The sequence below is a fragment of the Arachis ipaensis genome, chromosome B03 (genome assembly GCF_000816755.2).
Source record: "Arachis ipaensis cultivar K30076 chromosome B03, Araip1.1, whole genome shotgun sequence".
Taxonomy (NCBI): Eukaryota; Viridiplantae; Streptophyta; class Magnoliopsida; order Fabales; family Fabaceae; genus Arachis; species Arachis ipaensis.
The window spans coordinates 86292441-86299198 of record NC_029787.2 but is presented as its reverse complement, the minus strand read 5'-3'; positions in this window follow the sequence as shown (position 1 = coordinate 86299198).

Here is a 6758-nt window from a genome sequence, read left to right as displayed (position 1 = left end):
TTCATGATTGCACCAAGGAACTTGGCAGCTTGCTCTTCAGTAACATCCTCATTCTCTTCAGAAGAGGAATACTCATCAGAGCTCATGAAGGGCATAAGGAGGTTCAATGGAATCTCTATGGTCTCTAGATGAGCCTCAGAGTCCTTTGGTTCCTCAGAGGGAAGCTCCTTATTGATCACTGGACGTCCCAGGAGGTCTTCCTCCTTGGGATTCATGTCCTCCACTCCCCTAGTAGGTTCGGCCATGGTGCTTATGTCAATGGCCTTGCACTCTCCTTTTGGGTTCTCTTCTGTATTGCTTGGGAGAGTACTGGGAGGGATTTCAGTGATCCTTTTACTCAGCTGGCCCACTTGTGCTTCCAAATTTCTAATGGAAGATCTTGTTTCATTCATGAAACTTACAGTAGCCTTAGACAGATCAGAGACTAAGTTTGCCAAATTAGAAGTATTTTGTTCAGAGTTCTCTGTCTGTTGCTGAGTGGATGATGGAAAAGGTTTATTATTGCTAAACCTGTTTCTTCCACCATTATTAAAGCATTGTTGAGGCTTTTGATCCTTCCATGAGAAATTTGGATGATTTCTCCATGATGAGTTATAGGTGTTTCGATAAGGTTCACCTAAATAATTTACCTCTGCTATTGCAGGGTTTTCAGGATCATAAGCTTCTTCTTCATAAGAAGCCTCTTGAGTACTGTTGGATGCAGCTTGGATTCCATGCAGACTCTGAATATTTTAAAATCAAATTTTTGAAAAAGATAAGATAAGAAGATATTTTTTTGAAAAGATATGATTGAAATTATTTTTGAAAATATTTGATTTTTAAAATCACAATTAATGACTTGATTCACAAGAAATCACAAGATATGATTCTAGAACTTAAAGTTTGAATCTTTCTTAACAAGCAAGTAACAAACTTGAAATTTTTGAATCAAAACATTAATTGTTATTGTTATTTTCAAAAATTTGTAATAAAAATAAGAAAAAGATTTTTGAAATATTTTTGGAATTTTCGAAAATAACTAAGAAATTTGAAGAAGATTTGATTTTTGAAAAAGATTTTGAAAAAGAGAAGATTTTCAAAAAGTTAGTTAGTTAGTTGAAACAAATTTTGAAAAGATAAGAAGTTAGGAAGTTAGAAAAGATATTTTAAAATCAAATTTTTGAAAAAGATAAGATAAGAAGATATTTTTTTGAAAAGATATGATTGAAATTATTTTTGAAAAGATTTGATTTTTAAAATCACAATTAATGACTTGATTCACAAGAAATCACAAGATATGATTCTAGAACTTAAAGTTTGAATCTTTCTTAACAAGCAAGTAACAAACTTGAAATTTTTGAATCAAAACATTAATTGTTATTGTTATTTTCAAAAATTTGTAATAAAAATAAGAAAAATATTTTTGAAAAATTTTTGGAATTTTCGAAAATAACTAAGAAATTTGAAAAAGATTTGATTTTTGAAAAAGATTTTGAAAAAGAGAAGATTTTCAAATTGAAAATTTGATTTGACTAATAAGAAACAACTTGATTTTTAAAAATTTTTGAAAAAGTCAACTCAAATTTTCGAATTTGATGAGAGAAAAATGGAAAGATAATTTTTTTTTATTTTTGAAATTTTTATGATGAGAGAGAAAAACACTAAAAAGATGCAATGCATGAAATTTTTAGATCAAAACATGTGATGCATGCAAGAATGCTATGAATGTCAAGATGAACATCAAGAACACTATGAATGTCAAGATGAACATTATAGACACAATTTTGAAAAATTTTTAATGCAAAGAAAACATGCAAGACACCAAACTTAGAATTCTTTAATGCTTAGACACTAAGAATCCAAGAATGCATATGAAAAACAAGAAAAGACACAAAACATGCAAATGCAAAGATCAAACAAGAAGACTTACCAAGAACAACTTGAAGATCATGAAGAACACTATGAATGCATGAGAATTTTCGAAAAATGCAAGATGAGTATGCAATTGACACCACACTTATAGCATGACCCAAGACTCAAACAAGAACACAAAAATGTTTTTGATTTTTATGATTTTATGATTTTTTTGTATTTTCTTTTAATTTTTTTCGAAAAGTATTGTGAAAAATAAAAACAAGGATTCCAAAATTTTTAATATGAATTCCAGGAATCTTGCCATGTTAGTCTTAAAGCTCCAATCAAAGGGTCAGGCATGGCTTAATAGCCAGCCAAACTTTAATAAAAATATGAGTGTAATTTAGACATGACAAGCCTAACATGCCCTATCCAGAAGAATTGGGCATGACTCCATTGAGGTGATTAGTTGAAGACCAATCCCAAAGCAGTTTGGGTATGGCTTTACAGCCAGATAGGCTTCAACATGCTTCATGAAACACTAGAATTCATTCTTAAAAATTCTGAAGAAAAATAATATTTTTGAAAACATTTTTTTTTCGAAAACAGGTGAGAAAATTTTGAAATATTTTTGAAAATTTTTTGAAAAGAAAACAAAAAGAAAAATACCTAATCTGAGCAACAAGATGAACCGTCAGTTGTCCAAACTCGAACAATCCCCGGCAACGGCGCCAAAAACTTGGTACGCGGAATCGTGATTACACTTTAATTATGTAAAATTCATTGCTCTTTCTTTCCCTGGAAATGGCGCCAAAAACATGATGCCAAGACTATGGTTCACAACTCCGTGTAACTAACCAGCAAGTGCACTGGGTCGTCCAAGTAATACCTTACGTGAGTAAGGGTCGAATCCCACGGAGATTGTTGGTATGAAGCAAGCTATGGTCACCTTGCAAATCTCAGTTAGGCGGATATAAATTGATAATGGTGTTTTCGAATTTAATATAATAAAATAGGGATAGAAATACTTATGTAATTCATTGGTAGGAATTTCAGATAAGCGAATGGAGATGCTTTCGTTCCTCTGAACCTCTGCTTTCCTGCTATCTTCATCCAATCAGTCTTACTCCTTTCCATGGCTGGCTTTATGTGATACATCACCACTGTCAATGGCTACTTTCGGTCATCTCTCGGGAAAATGATCCAATGCCCTGTCACGGCACGGCTAATCGTCTGGAGGCATCACCCTTGTTAATGGCTTCAACTTATCCTCTCAGTGAAAATGGTCAACGCACCCTGTCACGGCACGACTATTCATCTATCGGTTCTCGATCATGCTGGAATAGGATTTACTATCCTTTTGCGTCTGTCACTAACGCCTTGCAATCGCGAGTTAGGAGCTCGTCACAGTCATTCATTCATTGAATCCTACTCAGAATACCACAGACAAGGTTTAGACTTTCCGGATTCTCTTGAATGCCGCCATCATTCTAGCTTACGCCACGAAGATTCTGATTAAGAGATCTAAGAGATACTCATTCAGTCGAAGGTAGAACGAAAGTGGTTGTCAGGCACGCGTTCATAGGGAATGATGATGATTGTCACGTTCATCACATTCAGATTGAAGTACGAATGAATATCTTAGAAGTGAAATAAGATGAATTGAATAGAAAACAGTAGTACTTTGCATTAATCTTTGAGGAACAGCAGAGCTCCACACCTTAATCTATGGAGTGTAGAAACTCTACCGTGAAAATACATAAGTGAAAGGTCCAGGCATGGCCGAGATGGTCAGCCCCAAAACGTGATCCTTAGATCAAAAGATAATCCAAAGATGTCTAATACAATAGTAAAAGGTCCTATTTATAATAAACTAGTCACTAGGGTTTACATGAGTAAGTAATTGATGCATAACTTCACTTCCGGGGCCCACTTGGTGTGTGCTTGGGCTGAGCTTTAACTTTCCACGTACAGAGGCCATTTGTGGAGTTGAACGCCAGTATTTGTGCCAGTTTGGGCGTTCAACTCTGGTTTTGGATCCTTTTCTGGTGCTGGACGCCAGATTTGGGCAGAAAGCTGGCGTTGAACGCCAGTTTACGTCATCTATTCTTGGCCAAAGTATGGACTATTATATATTTCTGGAAAGCCCTGGATGTCTACTTTCCAACGCAATTAGAAGCGCGCCATTTCAAGTTCTGTAGCTCCAGAAAATCCACTTTGAGTGCAGGGAGGTCAGAATCCAACAGCATCAGCAGTCCTTCTTCAACCTCTGAATCTGATTTTTGCTCAAGTCCCTCAATTTCAGCCAGAAAATACCTAAAATCACAGAAAAACACACAAACTCATAGTAAAGTCCAGAAATGTGAATTTAATATAAAAACTAATGAAAACATCCCTAAAAGTAACTAGATCCTACTAAAAACATACTAAAAACAATGCCAAAAGCGTATAAATTATCCGCTCATAAGTTATCCTTGGCATTTCCCTTTTTTGTGTCCTCTTATGTCTCACTGTCTCATTCTCAATTACTCACTTTCTAAACTTCATTTTATGGTTCTATACTTACTCCTTATCTCCTTTTCTTAATCACACTCGCTTAGAGTCATACTTCTTTCCTTTTTCTTTTTGAACAATTTAACATTAACTTCTCTTAATAACAAGCTAAATTCATTGATATTGTAAGGATAACATGCAACATTTTCTTTCTCATATAGAAATAACTAACAACCTAGGGGCTCATACTAAAACTCTTAATTCAGACAGAAATTAAATATATATTAAAGAGACTATTAGATAAACTAAATGCTCCTTAATGGGACTTAACCACTTTTGCTTATCATGCTTTTGCTCCAAATCATTGTATATGTGCTTTCCCTTTGGATGCAACATCCTTGGAAGTGTTGTCATTAGTCTTCCTACTTGAAGCTCCTTCTTGTCTTTGATTCTCTGTTGGTTTCCAAAAGCCAAGCCTCCTATGAATCCTCTTTCATCCTCCTTGTGTTTTTCTATAATCTCCTCTTGATGGACCCTCAATGTTTCCATCCCTTGCTCAAATGTTAGAGTGTTTGGTTTTAGGGCTGCTATTGTGGAACACAAGTAATTCAGCTTTGCTTGTGTGTTAACATTATATTGCCCCCTTTGGATGCTTCTTGCTTCAAAGAGTGCCCTAAATTCGGCAAGATTCCTTTGTTCTACCATTTGCTGTTCCATGATTTGGTTGAGGCTTTCTTGCATCTGATCCCAGTTGAAGTGCTCTTGCTGTTCGATGATCTGATTTATGTTTCCTTGCATCTGATTGATGCTTCCTTGCATCCACTCCCAGTTGAAGCTTTCTTGAGTTGGTATTTGGACTCTTGGTTCTTCTTGGTGTGGTTGCTCTGGTATGGGTTGTGGGGCTTGTATGTTGGCTCTGCGGGCTCTTGCTCTTTGTAGTGGATTAACTACCACTACCTTCTCCATTTTTTTGGCAGTAATTGGGCGATCTTCTTCTAGCAATGCCTCATCCTCATTAGTCTCTACTCCAGCCTCATTACATAGAAGTTGAATGATGCTAGGGAAGGCCAATCTTGTGCTATCCTTGGTGCTTGTGATTACCCTTTGGATGTTGCTAGCTATGAGTTTCCCAATATTTACTTCCTCACTTTTCATGATGCTGTAAATGAGTACAACCCTTTCCAATGTTACTTCTGAAGTGTTGGAAGTGGGGTTGAGTGATCTTCTTATGAAATCCAGCCAGCCTCTCGCTTGTAGGCAAAGGTCTCTCCACCTTAGTTGATTTGGCCTTCCATTTGATTCCTTTATCCATTCAGTATTAATGACACAAATTTTATTGATAATATCCTCAAAACCAGGATCAACTCTCTTCACCATTTCCTTGAAGCTTTTAGTCGCCCTTGTCTTTCTCACTTCTAAGGTCCTATCCAAGTTAGTAGGGCTATAGTCAATGACGTTTCCCCTTACATAACTTTGATAGGTGAGTGGTTGGCCCAAGGGTAGAGAGGCATTTGCATAAAAATCCCTTACTATGCTTATGGTTACCCTCCTTGTTGGATTGCAAAGGATTGCCCACTCCCTTCTATTGATCTCCACGGTTATCTCCCTATGTTCATCCTTTCCCAATTGAAATCCTACCTCCGGAATGATTTGCCTCTCTCTTACCCACCCATGGAATTAATTATGATGGAAGAGTGAGAGAAATTTGTGCTCATTATAACCTTGTGCACTAGATGTTGCTGGCTCTTTTGTCTTTTTTTTCTTTGAGCTTGAAGCCTTTGAAGCTTTGGGTGGTGCCATTGGTGAGTTCTTGTTTTGTGGTGATGAGAAGCGAGAAGAAAGGGAGGAAATGAAGTGTGAAATGGGAGAGAGAAGAAGATGGGTGAGGTGTGTTGAAAGGGTGGGGAGGGGGTCTCTTTATAGAGGATTGGAAGGGTAAGAGGAAACTAAAAGGGGGGGGGGTGCTCATAAAGATGCATTTGAAAATTCTCAGGGGTGAATTTGAATTGAGGTTTAGCGCCCAGCGTGAGACAAAGCGTTGCCTTGAAAAGTGGTTCAACTTTTTTGCATTCAAAGTGTGAGTTCCAATGTGTACTTGCACTTGATTCATGTGACTTGATGAGAAAGAAGATTCTTCAATGCCTTGTGAAGGTTACTTGCACCTGAAATTGCAAAAACTCTTATATTAATGACAAGGGAATTGTTTAACTTCTTTCTTTCCTAATCAATTAGTATTTAGTTTGGGTGTCTCTTGGACACCAAACTTAGTCTCATTGCATCTTGTAACTGGTGATAATAATTAAAATTTATTTCACCTTGGTATTGGATGCATTGAGATACCAATCTAACTAGATTCACCTTTTTTCAATTATAACAAATTCAGGGGTCTACTTCTCATGTTGGTGGCCACACCAAATTTAAACTCTCAATAA